Here is a 15,727-nt window from a genome sequence, read left to right as displayed (position 1 = left end):
AAATTCATGTTTTCCCTAGTTATACTCTATTTGCCAACGTATTGCCCACTTTTCTGGTTAATATCTCTCTGTTACCTGTTTGTAATCCTGTTGGAACTTTACTGTTCTGCATTTTTTAGGACACTTCACCCCTCCACCCCCCACACTTTCTTCTCAACATTTACTGGGAGCACTGGGCAGTGGGAAGCATGCTCAGTTGCTGTCTTTTTTGTGATACTCTTTGGAATGACTAGGAGGAGCTTGCTGCCCTTTGGTCAGAATGGAGACAACTTGCCCATCAAGCTGCACTCGCCTTTCACACCCCAAGTCTTATTGATGAGGCACAGTAGCAACATGGAAGGAAAGAAAAGGAAGCAAATGCTGCTCTCCACATATTACTAACTATTGGAACATTCTGTCCCATCTGTCAAAGATCTGCCTTGTTCAGTCACATGAAGTCCCAAGGTGGAAACTCATAGAAACCTGCAGATCTACTCCTGAATTGACTGCTGCTCTCCACAAGGGGTAATGTGTGCAGTCATCCTGCACCAGGAGGAGGGGATGGTGAGAGTTTCTAACCTGGACTGACAGTGATGGATTTTATAAACTTGTATTACAGGGTATTACAGGTGAATATTCAGATGCCAATCTCAGTAATTGTAACGTCAAACCCAGACAGAATTACTCAATTCATCAGGACCTGGATATTCACATTGTGTGCGAGTATTGTATTCCAGCCCATTCCCATTTGCTGTAGAAAAGTTCTCCTTTAAATCACCCCATTAATCTCCCCCAAATGTTCAATATGTGTCCTGTACTCCTTTTATGATGAGCTGATGAGTGTAAGGTTGATTGTTCGAATGTATATCTTTTGTAAACCCCTCTGTCACAGCTCGTCCTCAATTTTCTTTCCTACAAGGAGAACAATCTCAGTTTCCCCAAACCCCTGATTTTCCAATGTCTGTTTGCTCTCTATAAGGTACACATCAGGATTGTGTTGGAACATTCTCCACTTGCCTCCATCAGTGAAGCATCTAACAATATTAAAGAAATTAAACATCCTCCAGTATAAAGCACTGTACCTGAATGGTGTCCCATCCACCACCTTCAGCATTCCCTCTCACCATCCCCGAGGCACAGTAGCATCACTGTGTAAAGGTTAAAGTCAGGAGTGTCCTACCAGACCATAGGGATGCTCTCTGATTAGGGAGAGATGATTGGTGGTGGTTTATCTTGAAGATTTCCAAGCCCAGGAAAGGGGAGAGATTGAGAAGGAGAGTCCATTTAATGTAGATCGATTTTCTCTATGTATCCACAACACCTATATCATACCAATGAATAAGATTAAAAAATCCAAAGCATGCTACTAAAATCCCCCATTCCTTGAACCATCCTGGTAATACTCCTGTGCCCCTCTCAGGGACCCTGCTATCCTTCCCAATGTGTGGGGGATCTCTGGTTTGCACAGACCCAACTGCTCTGTGTTCCTGTGGGTGATGTCACTGAACCTCACCATCTGAAAGGGTGGGAGACACAGAAATACCAATAATATTTAAGATGTATTTAGGGACACACTTGCAATGCCAAAGACTGACAGATCTATGGGCTAAGTGCTGGAAAATGGGATTAGAATAGTTAGCTGGTAGATTTCTTTGCAGCACAGAGCCTTTTTCTGTCCTAGAGGCCTCTGAGACACCTAATATCGGAATGTCACAAGCCACATTTGAAACCAGGTCAGAGAAGGTGATGGGAGAGTAGATGATACATGATTGATTAGTGTTTTTGGGAGGGAAATGAGACAGTTAGGTTAAGTAGGACATTCTAAAGCACAGGGTGCAGGAATCTGAAGTTACAATGGGCTATCCTCAAGGCTGGAATTAAAGAGAGGCACATATCAGAGATTTGTGAGGGTGGACAAGATAACAGATACGGAGGGTGATGAGACTGGAGGAGTTTAGAGATAGCAAGGATGGGAGAATTGAGTTCCGGAGTCCTGAGGTCATGTTGCAGTTGTATCAGACTCTGGTGCGGCCGCATCTGGAGTATTGTGTGCAGTTTTGGTCGCCATACTATAGGAAGGATGTGGAGGCACTGGAACGGGTGCAGAGGAGGTTTACCAGGATGTTGCCTGGTATGGTAGGAAGATCGTAGAGGAAAGGCTGAGGAACTTGGGGCTGTTTTCATTGGAGAAAAGAAGGTTTAGGGGTGACTTGATAGAGGTGGACAAGATGATTAGGGGTTCAGATAGGGTTGACCGTGAGAACCTTTTTCCATGTATGGAGTCAGCTATTACGAGGGTGCATAGCTTTAAATTAAGGGGTGGTAGGTATAGGACAGATGTTCGGGGTAGATTCTTTACTCAGCGAGTCGTGAGTTCATGGAATGCCCTGCCAGTAGCAGTGGTGGACTCTCCCTCATTATGGGCATTTAAACGGGCATTGGATAGGCATATGGAGGACAGTGGGCCAGTGTAGGTTAGGTGGGCTTGGATCGGAGCAACATCGAGGGCCAAAGGGCCTGTACTGCGCTGTATTTTTCTATGTTCAATGTTCTATGTTCTAAAAAGCAATTGAGGAATACTCATTCTCATACGAAAGAAATGGCTGAATAGACGAGCAGTGAAAGTGATGCAGAGAAAGCAGAAAGGGACAGTGAGAGACAAAGAAAGAAAAAGGCCCCAGTACATGAAGAATGGAAGGAATTAGAAATAGCATAGGACTAAGAGCCCGAGGGGGATTTATTGAGAAGTAGTGTCGGTAAACGGAAAATGGGCCAACAGGGACGGATTCTATCGCTCCTTATAAAAGAGGGGAGAAACCCACAATACATTTCTTGGGGAACGCAGGATCTGGAAGGGCTGAAACATGCACTGCCCAATTCACCTGAGGAAGCGGGAAAGTGGATCAGCGCTTCGAAAGACAAAACCACAGCGCGAATGCTGGCTATAGGAGTCTTGAAGGCACTGCTGGTGAGTTTGGTAGGGCTCCAGAAGGTGAAGAAAATGATGATCCGACCCAGTTTGAAAAATGCAGCAGACAATCCAATGATTGATGGGGTCGGGTTTGATCGAGTGAAACAGAATGTATGGCAGGTCTTCAGAGACTGTTATCCACTCAAAATAGACCCCCAGGCTCTGAGAGTGAATCCACTGGGAGAGTGAATCCACTGACAACCCGGCTGCCTAATTAGAAAAAGAGTTAAAGATGTCAAGGCTGGAAACAGAGCAAGACATTGCTGACCACAATGTTCCGAAATTCCATCATTGAGGCAAGTCAAGTCAAGACTGGAGAATTTGGTGGGTCTGACATCATCAATGAGCCAACAGGAATTTAGAGATAATGTAATCATGCAATTGAAACGTTTCGACAAAGAGGAACTGTTTGAACTTCAGAAGAGGTACAAAGGAATCTGGCACAAATGTAGCTCAAAGAGCTCAAAAAGAAAGAAAACGAGAAAGCTAAAAAGGTTTCTAAAAAAGCTAAAATTATGCGCTGGGGATGCCATCAAATGGGCCACGTTAGGAGAAATTGCTCTTATTGCACCCGGCACTCTCTACCCTACAGTGGGCGTAGAAGATGACAATCCCCGGTAGCAACTTCCCAGACACCTGCAGGCCCATCAGGACCTGATAACTCGTATGGGATGTTTTAAGGATGCCCTGAGAACCTGGGTGAGAAGGGACACACCCTGCAGTACCATGGGGAGTGGCGATCCGGAACCAGTAATGCAAGTTAATAGAGAAGAGCGGCAGACACCGGGGATGATAGATACTGGGGAACTTGTGTACAGCCGCAGTATGCCTCTCACCTTCCAAAATCAAGTAAATTTGTTAAAATTGTAGAGTTCTCAGGGAAATCAGAGTTAACTCGATTTACAACTCCAGTAAGATTATAAATGGAAGGTAGGGAGACAGTTCTGCCAATTTTAATGCCTAAAGAGATACCAATTAACTTGTTAGGTAGGGATGCTTTACTAGAGTAAGAGGTAAGATTGGACTGCACGCAGCAGGGCTTGGTCGTAGAAAAGGCCAATGCACAATTAGTGATACAAGAAGTTAAAATGTTAATGTGGATTGGATAGCGAATATAGCAAGTGATATTCAAGACATTTTGGGGGATGTGGAAAGCAGAAGTGTTGACGATATTGACTAAAGCAGGACCACCTAAGTCTAAGCTGCACTGAACATTGATATTTGATGTGTCTCAAGATGAGGTGTTAGAGATACAGTGGCATAAGGATGCCACTACTCCACAACATTTGAGAAGTGAAGCAATAGTATTAAGGTGGCTGAGAGTGATCCTGCAAATCGAGAGAAATGTGTTCTTGGAAAATTGGTATAGTGTATCAGGCACCACACCATATGTAACCTTCCGGATAAATATGGGAAATCAATCTAAAGACTTAGGCCAGGCATGTAGAAACAGTTCGAGAATATCATATGCTCACGACAGGGCTTTGGAAATCTGGGGGTCGCAGCTGTATTAAAATCCTAGCATGTTGCAGCTTGACAGGGAATCGGAACGACGTCATGTTAACACCCCAGCGGAGCATGCCAGTGACAGTGGAGTAAGATGATCAATATGGTAATGAGCGATTGTATGCATTACCAGCCACTTTGTGGTCGCAGCATGATACGGATCTGGGGAGAGTGAAACCAGTTAGCCCAGTGGAAATAAAGTTGAAACCAGGAGCCTGGGACGGTAGTGAAATTTCTAACTAATGAAGTAATCCCAAGGTTTGGTATACCGTCAGAAATTAGTTCAGACAATGGGTCCGCCTTCATTCAGAGCATAGTTAACTTGGTGCTGCAGTTTTTGAGAATCAGAGGTTTGGGCGCATGTATCATCCCCAGCCACAGTGTATGGTGGAAAGGATTAATGGGAAATTGAAAGTCAAATTAAACAAGATCTGAACAAGCACGAGCCTTAAATGGGTTGATGTGCTGCCACGTGCGTTAATGAGTTATCGTATGCAGAATAATCACATGACGAATCTAACACCGCATGAGATGCTCACAGGCAGACCTATGACAGTGTACAGGTGGAGAGGCCATATGAAGGGCCTAGCTTGGAACGGTTAAGCTTAGAACTTAAGCAATGTATGCAGCAGATAACTATGATACATGAGACTATCCACCTGCAGGAAACGCAAAGGGAACAGACACCTGTCAAAGAGGAAGGACGTATTAAACCCGGGGATCGGGTGTACGTGCGGGTTTTTTGAAGATGCTGGAATGAGCGGAGGAGATAGGGACCTTTTGTGATGAGGAGAAAGTGAGGACTGCAGATGCTGGAGATCAGAGCTCGAAATGTGTTGCTAGAAAAGCGCAGCAGGTCAGGCAGCATCCAAGGAGCAGGAGAATCCGACGTTTCGGGTAAGAGACTGAAAGAATTCCTGAAGAAGGGCTCATGCCCGAAACGTCGATTCTCCTGCTCCTTGGATGATGGCTGACTTGCTGCGCTTTTCCAAAAACATATTTCCACCTTTTGTAATGACTAAGGCATCATCTACCACCACTCAAGTGTGATGATACCCTGAGTATAATGCCACCTGTGATGATACATATGGTGCCACCTCAATCATTGTGCTGAAGCTCTTCCACCAGCACATGCTAACTCTAACACTGAGGTTAGTGGAGTTGAGGCCGAGGAACCTGGAGACGGGCAGCACACACAGAATACTAGTACCCCTCTGCAGGATTCCGAACAAGGTACAGGTGAAGTTCTTGGGGATACTGATCATTCCTGAAATGATAGTGACAGAGGTATGGAGCATAGTTCTCTTGGCAGCGGGGATGGGGGAGATATGGGGGATGCCACTAATACACCCCTCTCTGATGCCAGGCCTGCATACTCAGTCTTGGAGACCATTAACTTGGCAGATCTGGACTGGTATTATCATGGCCATTCAGGCTTGGAGACAAAGACGGATTAGAAGTGCAGACCTTGCTGCCCTAACATGGATACGCGCCCATGACAATCACTGGTATCAGTGGGCAAACAAAACGGCTGTAATGATGGCTAGATAGGACTGTTTCTTGTGTCTAAAGGCAACCCCCTCATACTATGTTGTCCCTACACCTTGTAACTTGACCAACTGTACTCAATGGAGTTTGCAGAACTCTAGCAACCTCTTAATTCGGATGCTTCATCAACTTACAGGCAAACCCATTCCCCCTTTTGGTGCCTTCTACTTCAGGCCTCTATGTTCTATCTGCAGGATTATGCGGGCAGGCAGCACCTCCAATGGTTGTGTGGCTGTAATACCGCTTTCAGGATACAGGAAGGGTTGAGTTTTGAATGCTTTAAGCGAAATGGCTCCACACCAGTCGGTTATTTTAAAGGCCTTTGCGGGAATGCGATGGAACTCGCGGTGAACACCACATTTGGGGCTGTTTTAAATTCTCAACGCATCTCAGTGGCAGGTACTTAGTGCCTGTGTAGTAAGAAAGGAAGGTTCTGCCCGACGCTGACCGCTGATTGGAGTGGCAGCTGTGCCCATGTAATGCTCCTACACAAGATACTTATATCGCCACACGCGCAGCTTGATGCTTTGTCACAGTCAGCTTTGCGCTGAACTAAGCGATCGTATGTCCCTGCCTCGACGTTTTGGATTGGTAGCATAGGACAGCCAAAACGTTTAAGCCCACAAGGAAACTCCTAATGAGTTTAAAGCCCGCAAAGAAATTGCCGCGGTAAGGAGGCTCTCATCCCACTGATAGGGGTCAGCAAGAATGCTGAATAGATTATTTACATTTATTACAACAAAGAGATATTTATCAATTATACTGATGATGTCCTTGTGGCCTTGGGAGAACAAGTGGATGTTACTACCAAAACGACATAGCAAAACAGACGGTCCTTAGATTGGATACTGGCGGAAAAAGGCAGGGTTTGTTTGATGTTTGGGGAGAATTGCTATACCTTTATACCTAACAATACTATCCCTGGAATATCTTTTACGAAAGCAATGGATAAACTAACGAATCTAAGACGGGAGCTAAAAGACAATGTGGGATTTAGTCATCAGGTTTTTGATTGGCTGAATATCATATTAGGATCTTGGGGAGCATGGTTTTTCAAGATTGGTCTTATTATTGGTGCGGTTTTGCTTATTGTTGCTTTCGTCTGCCAAGTGTATTTCATGGCCACTGTTTGGCCCTCATTTTTAAGAACCCCCTGGCGCTCTCTATACTTTTGAAGGACTTCACCTGTTTTTAATGCACTGTGTTTTCTTTATCAAACTCACGATATCGCTTGATCAGTATTCTCTGGACTTGCTGCTTTTGCCATTCACTCTTCATGCTACACACTGTATCACTGTAAAATACGCCAACTTTCCGATTGTAGACTCACCTGCAAACGATACCTCCGAATCTATGTTTGTCAGATCCTTTCTAATGACAGTGATAACGATGAGTAATGGTGATAATCTCATGATAAGTGGCCTTCCCCGAATTTAGAACCTTAACTTATCAACAGTCCTTATCGCTTTCCATAATTAGAAACTTACAGACTTAATGGTCTATATCCCCAAAAACCTATTCCTTTTGTCTGTCATCTTTTCTAGTACCTACAGCCCAATCTGCCTGTGCAACATCCTCAAGCCCTAATCAACCTGCCCATTCTGTGCATTTTTCTCCAGACTCTACAGCACTTGAGATCACTGTTCCATTCTCCAGTATCGGCCGCACTCCTCCAACCGGTCCTACAACACCTCACTTCCTCTAACCATTTACCATCGATGCAAACTTCCTTATCTGTATAAAATCCTCCAGTGTCTACATGATTTCCTGCCAACCCTCCCACTGTGTAACATTAGGAAGCTAATTGACCGTCCGTCTATCTATAACTTCACTCAATATCTGCAATCTTCTCTGTGTGTGTGACCTCCTCCCTTCACGACTAGCTTTCTGAAATCTGTAACATCTTGCAGTCACTAAAACCGTCTGTGAATTTGTAACATCCTATTTGTTACTGTCACCTCTTCCAGTTCGTACAACTCTCTCTGCCTGTAACCTTGGTCAGTCTGATGCGTCCTTGCTATATCTGCGAACCTCAGTATAGCTAACTTCATCCAGTCTCGACCACCGTCCCTGTCTCTGTAATGGACTCGAGCTTCCTCCACCTCCCTATTACTGTAACCGTCTCCAGCCTATGACATAAACACTGTCAATATAATCTCCTCCTGCTCCTACACCACACCCTGACACTGTCCTCCTTCGATTGCTATATCATACCTCGGCTATAACCTCCAACTGTTCCAGAACCCTTGTGAACTTTGTGAACTCGTCCAATCTTTGCTATACTCTTTATCATTATTTGATCCTCCAGTGAACCATGCTTATCTATTGGACCTTTCCTGCTTCCCTCTATTCTCCATAAATATTTAAACAGCCCGTTGTGTACTCCTTGCCACCGTCAGCTTCTCTCGTCTTTACAAAGCTCCATATGACTAGTACTTCTTCCGACCAGGGAATTCTCTCTGTGACTATAACAGTCGAATGAATGACTAAATTAGCTTTATTGTCACATGTACTCAAATCAGAGGAGTGAAAAGTATTTAACTCGCCACTTATGGCTCAATGTGATTCGCAAACTTAACGAGGTACTGTCGCTTCAATTACAAGATCAGGTGCAGTGCAACAGTGTCACAAACACACAGAGAATCTCGGCACAATCCTTACTAACAGAACAAAGAAGTGATGAAAAAATGCATAGGCATTCTTTACAGCACTCCCCATCGCAGGTACTGCCAGCAACTTCCAGAACCATTCATACGTCTGTGTAAACTGAACTGGATTGTATAAAATTCCCTTTCACTGTCACTCCTTCAGTCCCCCTCGATCACATTATATCATTTTAACTATCCCCCATCTCCACACTGACTATCACGGTAACTTTTTCCAACTCTACTGCCCTTCCTAAGCTGTAATCTCCTTCAGTTGTTATATATTTCTGTTTCTAAGCTTCTCTAATCCATAGAACTCCAACGACCTCAAACAGGTTCGCCAATCACGAACAATATCAATGTCTATGTAAAAGTCTCCAGTATATACAACTATCCCTCTCCACGTAAATTCCCTTTAGCAGTCATATCCCTGGTAGATCGTTCTCCAGAAACAATTGGCTGAACACAATATCAGATTCCCTGGCTGGGAATTGTGAGTTCAGATGTTAATATATTTTCCCATTCCATCTGTGTGCCTAACACTGACCTGGTGCTACTCATGTGATCTCTAGGTTGGCATAACTGAACAGAGCTGACCTAATCAATGCCTTCGAAAAGAATTTATCTTTCATTTTTTAAATTAGCAGTTTTATGAGATGTAAGAATTGGTTTCCAAGTGGAGAGAATGTAACATTTCTCATTAACCATGACTCATGCAATGGGGTTTTGTGGATTACGTACTTTTGTACAGACGGTCATTCAGAGGATTGTATAACGAGGGCAGTTGAGTGCAGATTGTGTTTGCTGTGTAGAGTTATTCAAAATGTGAACGTAACAGAGATGGTGTGTTTGTGGGCAGGCTGTAACACTGTAAATACGTAGAGTCTGGATGAGATTGCTGCTGGAAAAGCATAGCAGGTTAGGCAGCATCTAGGAACAGGAAACTCGACGTTTCGGGCAAAAGACCTTCATCAGGAATCGGCCCTTTGCAAGAAACGTCGATTTTCCTGCTCCTTGGATGCTGCCTGACGTGCTGTGCTTTTCCACCACCACTCTAAACTAGACACTGAGTTCCAACATCTGCAGTCCTCCTTGTTTTTAACCACTGTAAATACCTGTCCAATGGTATCTCACCGATTGGGACAGAGGTTTGTGCGCTGGGCTCTGAGCACGAGGAGCTGGGAAACCTTATGCTGTTTGTATATGGAGCTTGGCACCAGATTGGGTGAGAGCAACTCAATGAGTAAATGACACATAGAAAGTTTGGGATATTCCTGTTGTTTCTGGCCTTGTGCCATATAGTTATATATCTCCCATTAAGTGAGCCTGTCCATTCTCCAGTCCCGACAGGACATGCACACTGTTAACCTCTTCTGCGGCTGAACATCTCCCCTCTCTCCAACCACATCCAGCACTGACAGCCTGGCCTTCGTCTGTTATCTCCTGCGGTCTGCAATGACCTTGTTCTTTGTTATCTTGTCAAATTCCAAGATGCTTTCTCGAAACAAACGTAAAGTACGTTTGGGTCACTTCCAAGAAAGGTCCCCTTCTCCAACTTATATGGTAAGTCTCTTTGTCAAACTGACTATCCTTGTTTGTCTCTCCCATAAGAGGAAGGAAGCATCCTTTCAGCATTCTGTCAATTCGCCTGGGAATCCGTACCGAATGAGATCATCTCTCATCTTGATTATACTGAGCGGTAAGAGGACCCATATCCCTCTATGTTTCTGTCACCACTTCCAGTTGCTCTATTCCTCCTTAACTGGGAAACCTGCCCAAGCCTGGACAGTACTCCGAACCATGCATTACTGGGAATGCTACACATCTCCTTACTTCTGTGATGCTTCACTCCTGCATCCGTCTCATTTCATTGAAATACTCCAGCTTCTACAATACTCCCAATTTCTAATTTCTCCTGCAGCCACCACCATCTCTGCATCCTCCAGTCACAACATTTCTCTCTGCGTCGGTGAACTCCCTTATCTCCGAAGGGTCCTGCAGCACCAATTACCATTGCTGTCTGCGGACCTTCCTCTGGACACCACAACCCTTACAATTGCGACAGACCTCACTATGTCTGAAACAACCTTCTGTTCCGGCAATCCTACTTACATTTTATCAAGACGCTACAGCTCTCCAGATCTGTGGAAGCTCCATCAGGCCTTACACCTTTTCAACTCTTTCTGACTGACTTCAGTGATTTCAAACATCAAAAGTTCTATAACGACTTCCAGACTTAAAACGTGGTGATCTGCTCCAGTCTCTAAAACAGATCTGCCTGTGAACACAATCTAATTGATGCAACTCTCCTCATTTCTCTAATATCCTGCAGCATCTACAATCCTTCTTATCTCTATAAACTATGCCTGTAACTAAAACTCTCCGTATCGGGGTAAATGCCCCCATTCACTGCAACATCCTTGTCTGGGTCATCCACTGCAGCCATTGCTATCTGTGCAACCTCCTTGATCCCCATAACCTCAATCTTGCTGAAACCTTCTCTCAATTGCAAATCTCCCTATTTCTTATCATCCTTCAGTCGCTAAATCCATCCCCATCTGTATAATATCCTGCAGTCCAAAAATGCTCCCAATCCGTTTAAGCTCTTCAAAACCTGACAACTGCGAAATCTTCTTCAGTTCTTATATACCTTCCCATCGGTGTGACAAATTTGAGGTCATTATATCCTCCTTTTGTCTGTAAACAGCTCCGCTCATTCTCGCTGATCGTAATGTCCTAAGAGAGTCAAATCACTCACAAAGCTCTCTGTGACTATAAGCTCCTCCAGCCACAACAAGCCTCCCCATCCCTGTCACATCTTCCAGCATCCACAACCCTCACACTCACTGAAATATCTCTCAGTGCATGTAATCATTTCTCTGTCTAACATTCTCCAGGCCAGACCAAACTCTCTGTCCATTTAATAATCTACACTCCATACCATCATGCATATGATTGTAGAATTCTTCAGTCCATATCATCTTCCTTATTCCTGTAACATTCTCCAGTCCAGACTATGCTCCCTTTTCATATAATATTCTCCAGTCGATAAAATTTTCCCCACCACTTTAATACTTTGGATAAGCCACATCTGGCATTCAATGTTCCACAACCTTGAATGCCCTGAATTTCGTCATACGCTGTTCAATGTAGTCTCTAATGGTCTGCAGCCCTACACCCACATATATAGCTGGAATCTAATTCAGTCCCCTCGATCTGTGTAACTTCCTCCAATGCTAGAACCCTTTCTCCCACCGCAGAATGCCCATGGCTGGGAAGTGAACTTTGAAGAGTTGTCCGGATTTAGGCAAGTTCGGGAAAAAGGCAAAAAAGGTCAAGTGATTTGTGAAGAAAGGATGCAGTTTGTGAATTGGTGAGACAACCAACTTAAGTTGGGAATTTCACAGAAAATGACATTTATGAAACTAACTAAAATTTAGCCTCGTTTTCGGTACAACTCACAAATTGCAAGCAGCAGCAACTGTGAGTAGGAATTCCTTTAAAGGCACCAAAAAGTTATGGTAAGACAAAGATGGTTTCAGTCAGGAAATTGAACGTACTTACAGCAATTGCATCACAGTAATTGTGCGTGATAGTGGTCTCCATCCCAACTGGATAACTACTGAGTATCAGGGCTGTACTGAATGGAATCCTGGATTTGATACGAGAAGGGTTTCTGTAGTAGCGTGTCAAGGAACTATCAAGAGAATTGTCTCTTCTCAATCAAATGTTGTGCAAAGTGAAATGTCTGTAAATTTCATTTTATGTGAGCTTTGTCAGCAGAAAACCATAATATTATGGAATTTTTTTTAAAAGTTAAAACTGATTGAGTTACAATCATGATACTTGGGAGTAGAATTTGGCCATTTGGCCTATCCAGTATGCACCACCATTCAATGGGACCAAAGTTTATCTAATGCTCTCCACTTCTACTTATTTGTCTTTCCCAAGTAATCCTTGTTTCAATGATTAATTAAAATCAGACCTTATCTGCTCTAAATATAGTGACCAACCCAACCTTGCCACCTCTCTGTAGTGAGGAATGTCACGAATTCACTCCCATTTAAGGTAAGAAATTCTTCGTCATCTCCATCTTGAATGACGGATCACTTGCTGAAATTTTATGCCATTTGGTGACAGATCTTCGCACAAGGGGAAGCAAAGGAAGTGGCAAAGATGGTAATTGAGGGTAAGACAATGAATGTAGTTGACATGACCATTACTGAGGCATGTAGGATGGTCCAGACGATACATGGAGCAGTCCATCTTCCACAGTTACACCGAAAACTCTCTCTCCCTTTTCGTCCGCTGCATTGATGGCTGCATTGGCGCTACTTCATGCGTCCACGAGGCGGTAGAGCAAATCATCAACTTTAGCAACACCATCCATCCTGATCTCAGGTTCACCTGGTCCATCTCTGACACTTCCATACCCTTCCAGGACCTCTCCATCTTCAGTGACCAACTCAACACGGACATCTATTTCAAACTCACTGACTCCCGCAGCTGTCTGGAATACATCTCATCCCAACTACCCTCCTGGCAAAAATGCTCTACATTACTCCCAATTGCTCCAATGTATCTGCTCCCAAGAGGAGTAATCCCAATCCAGGACATCCCAAATGTCCTCCGATTTCAAGAACTGCGATTTGCCCTCCAGCTTGGTGAACAATGCCATCCAGTACATCTCCTCCACTGCACGCACCTTGGCATTGAACACAACGCCTCCATGTCCAACTCCTTGGTCCTCACCTTCCGCCCTAATGTTCAGATGCATCTTACCCTCCGCCATTCCCGCAAATTCCGAATCTGGGATATTTCATAAATTTTCACTCTCATTCTCCTGAACTCCGTTGACGTCAAACTTAATCTACTCCATCTCGTCCCATTAGAAAATCCATCCAGCCCCAAGAACAGCCTTGTAAACCTTCTTTGTCCTCCCTGCAACACAAAAATGCCTTTCCTTTTGGGCACTCATATTGTGCATGACATACGCAGTGAGATCTGACTTGTACCTTGCATAGTTTTAGCAGCACTCCATAAGACTTAGACCCCATTCCCTTTGAAATAAACGCGAGCATCTGTCTTGCTTTCTTCATTACCTGCTGAAAATGTGATCATTTTTTGAAGCACAAGGATTCCCAAAACCTTCTGTGCAATCAGTCTGAAACAGAACAGTGTTAGCCTGACAGTAAGTCCGGAAGGTGCTGGAGTGTATGGTAAAGGATATGACAAGCACTAACTGGACGCTAAGAAATAATGGGAGACATGTGCACTTGTACAAGAGAGATTTATTTTTGATGAAAATGTTAAATTTTATGTTTTACAGTAGCTATTAATGGCAGATTAGATAAGAATGGATGAGAGTGATATGGTTTATTGGAATTACACAAGTTTTTCTTTGACAAGATTCCAAAGGGTTAAAGAGTAATGCGGGAGAGAATTGGGCCAGTTCAAGATCACGTGGCAGTCTGTGTGGAACCACTGGATGTGGGCGAGATCCTAATCAAATGTCTTGCTCCGGTATTTACTGTGAAGAATGACATAGAAGCACAGAATCTTGGGGAAATAAATAATGATGCGTTGGAAAGAGTTCACAAGGTAGTGCAGGAGGTGCTGAGACAGTCATAAGGCACAGGAAGACAGATAAATCCACTGGACCTGATCAGGTGTATCCTCGAAATCTGTGAGAATTGAGGAATGAGCTTGCATGGCCCATTGCAGAGATATTAGTTTCATCGATCTCCTTGGTGAGGTGCAGCCAGACAGATCAGCGGCTAATGCTGTTCCATCGGTTCAGGGCTGCAAGGAAATGCGATAAAACAGTACAACAGTGAGACTAAATTATTAGTGGGTAAATTGTTGGAAAAGATTCCAGGAGATGGTATCCTGATGCATTTGGCGAAGCAAATAACGCTTGGGGATAGTCAGCATGACATTGCGCCTGGGAAAATATATCTCAGAAACCTGATTGAGTTTTTGAGGATGTGGACAGAAGGAAGAGTGATAGATATTGTCTATAACAATGCCATTGGCAAGTCTCTGTATGGTCAACTGGTTAATAAGGTGGGATCCAGGGAGAGCTAGACAATTGGATACAAAGTTAGCTTGTTGGTAGGAGCCAGAGGTTTTGGTACTTGTTTGTTTTTCTCTCCTTAAACAAAGATATCTCGGAAATACAACAAGCAAATCTATTGTTATTTACAAAATACCGTGCAAGAACTGTAACAAACATTACATTGGACAAACAGACAGAAAACTAACCATCAGGAAACATGAACATCCAGTCGCCACAATAAGACATGATCCACTCTCAATAGTATTCTTATATATAGATTAGGAAAGACACAACTTCGACTGGGATAACACGTGCATCCTAGAGCAGTCCACACAGAGACACGCATGAGAATTCCTAAAAGCATGGCATTCCAACGGGAACTCTATCAACAAACACATTGACAATCCGATTTATCACCCCCTCAAAAAATAGAATCGTAAAAGACCTCAACACAGTAGATTACGTCACCACATTAAATTCCATCACCAACCCAAAGAAACCTAAACACATAAATGGAAAACGGGCTATGTCTTCAGTCCTTCATCCGCAGGTTCATTGATGATGTTACCTAATATGGTCTTGAAACATCTGAAAACGAAACTACCAGCTAATCAAGCAAATGTACACCTCGCCCTGAGCTTCAGAATTGTGTGTGTGTGTGTGTGTGTGTGTGTGTGTGTGTGTGTGTGTGTGTGTGTGTGTGTGTGTGTGTGTGAGTGTGTGTGTGTGTGTGTCTGTGTCTGTGTGTTTCGGTGTCAGTTCTGTGTGTGTGTCTATTGGCATCTCTACCAAAAGCAGCAGGACCCTCTCTTATCGTTGAATCTTGCTCCAATCACCAGTATTCTTAATGTCTGTAACTGCCTATAGGCACAAAAATCCTCCCAGTATCGAACCTCTTTTATCCCTTACAGCCCTGTTAATGTCCGGCGAAACCCCACTGATACTTTCTATCTCTGTAAACTGTTTTCGGTACCACAATACGGTCTGTTTGAAATTAATTACACGCCCAATAACCGTCCA

The sequence above is a fragment of the Chiloscyllium punctatum genome, chromosome 19, assembly GCF_047496795.1.
Source record: "Chiloscyllium punctatum isolate Juve2018m chromosome 19, sChiPun1.3, whole genome shotgun sequence".
Classification (NCBI taxonomy): domain Eukaryota; kingdom Metazoa; phylum Chordata; class Chondrichthyes; order Orectolobiformes; family Hemiscylliidae; genus Chiloscyllium; species Chiloscyllium punctatum.
Note: the sequence above shows the minus strand (reverse complement) of the source record.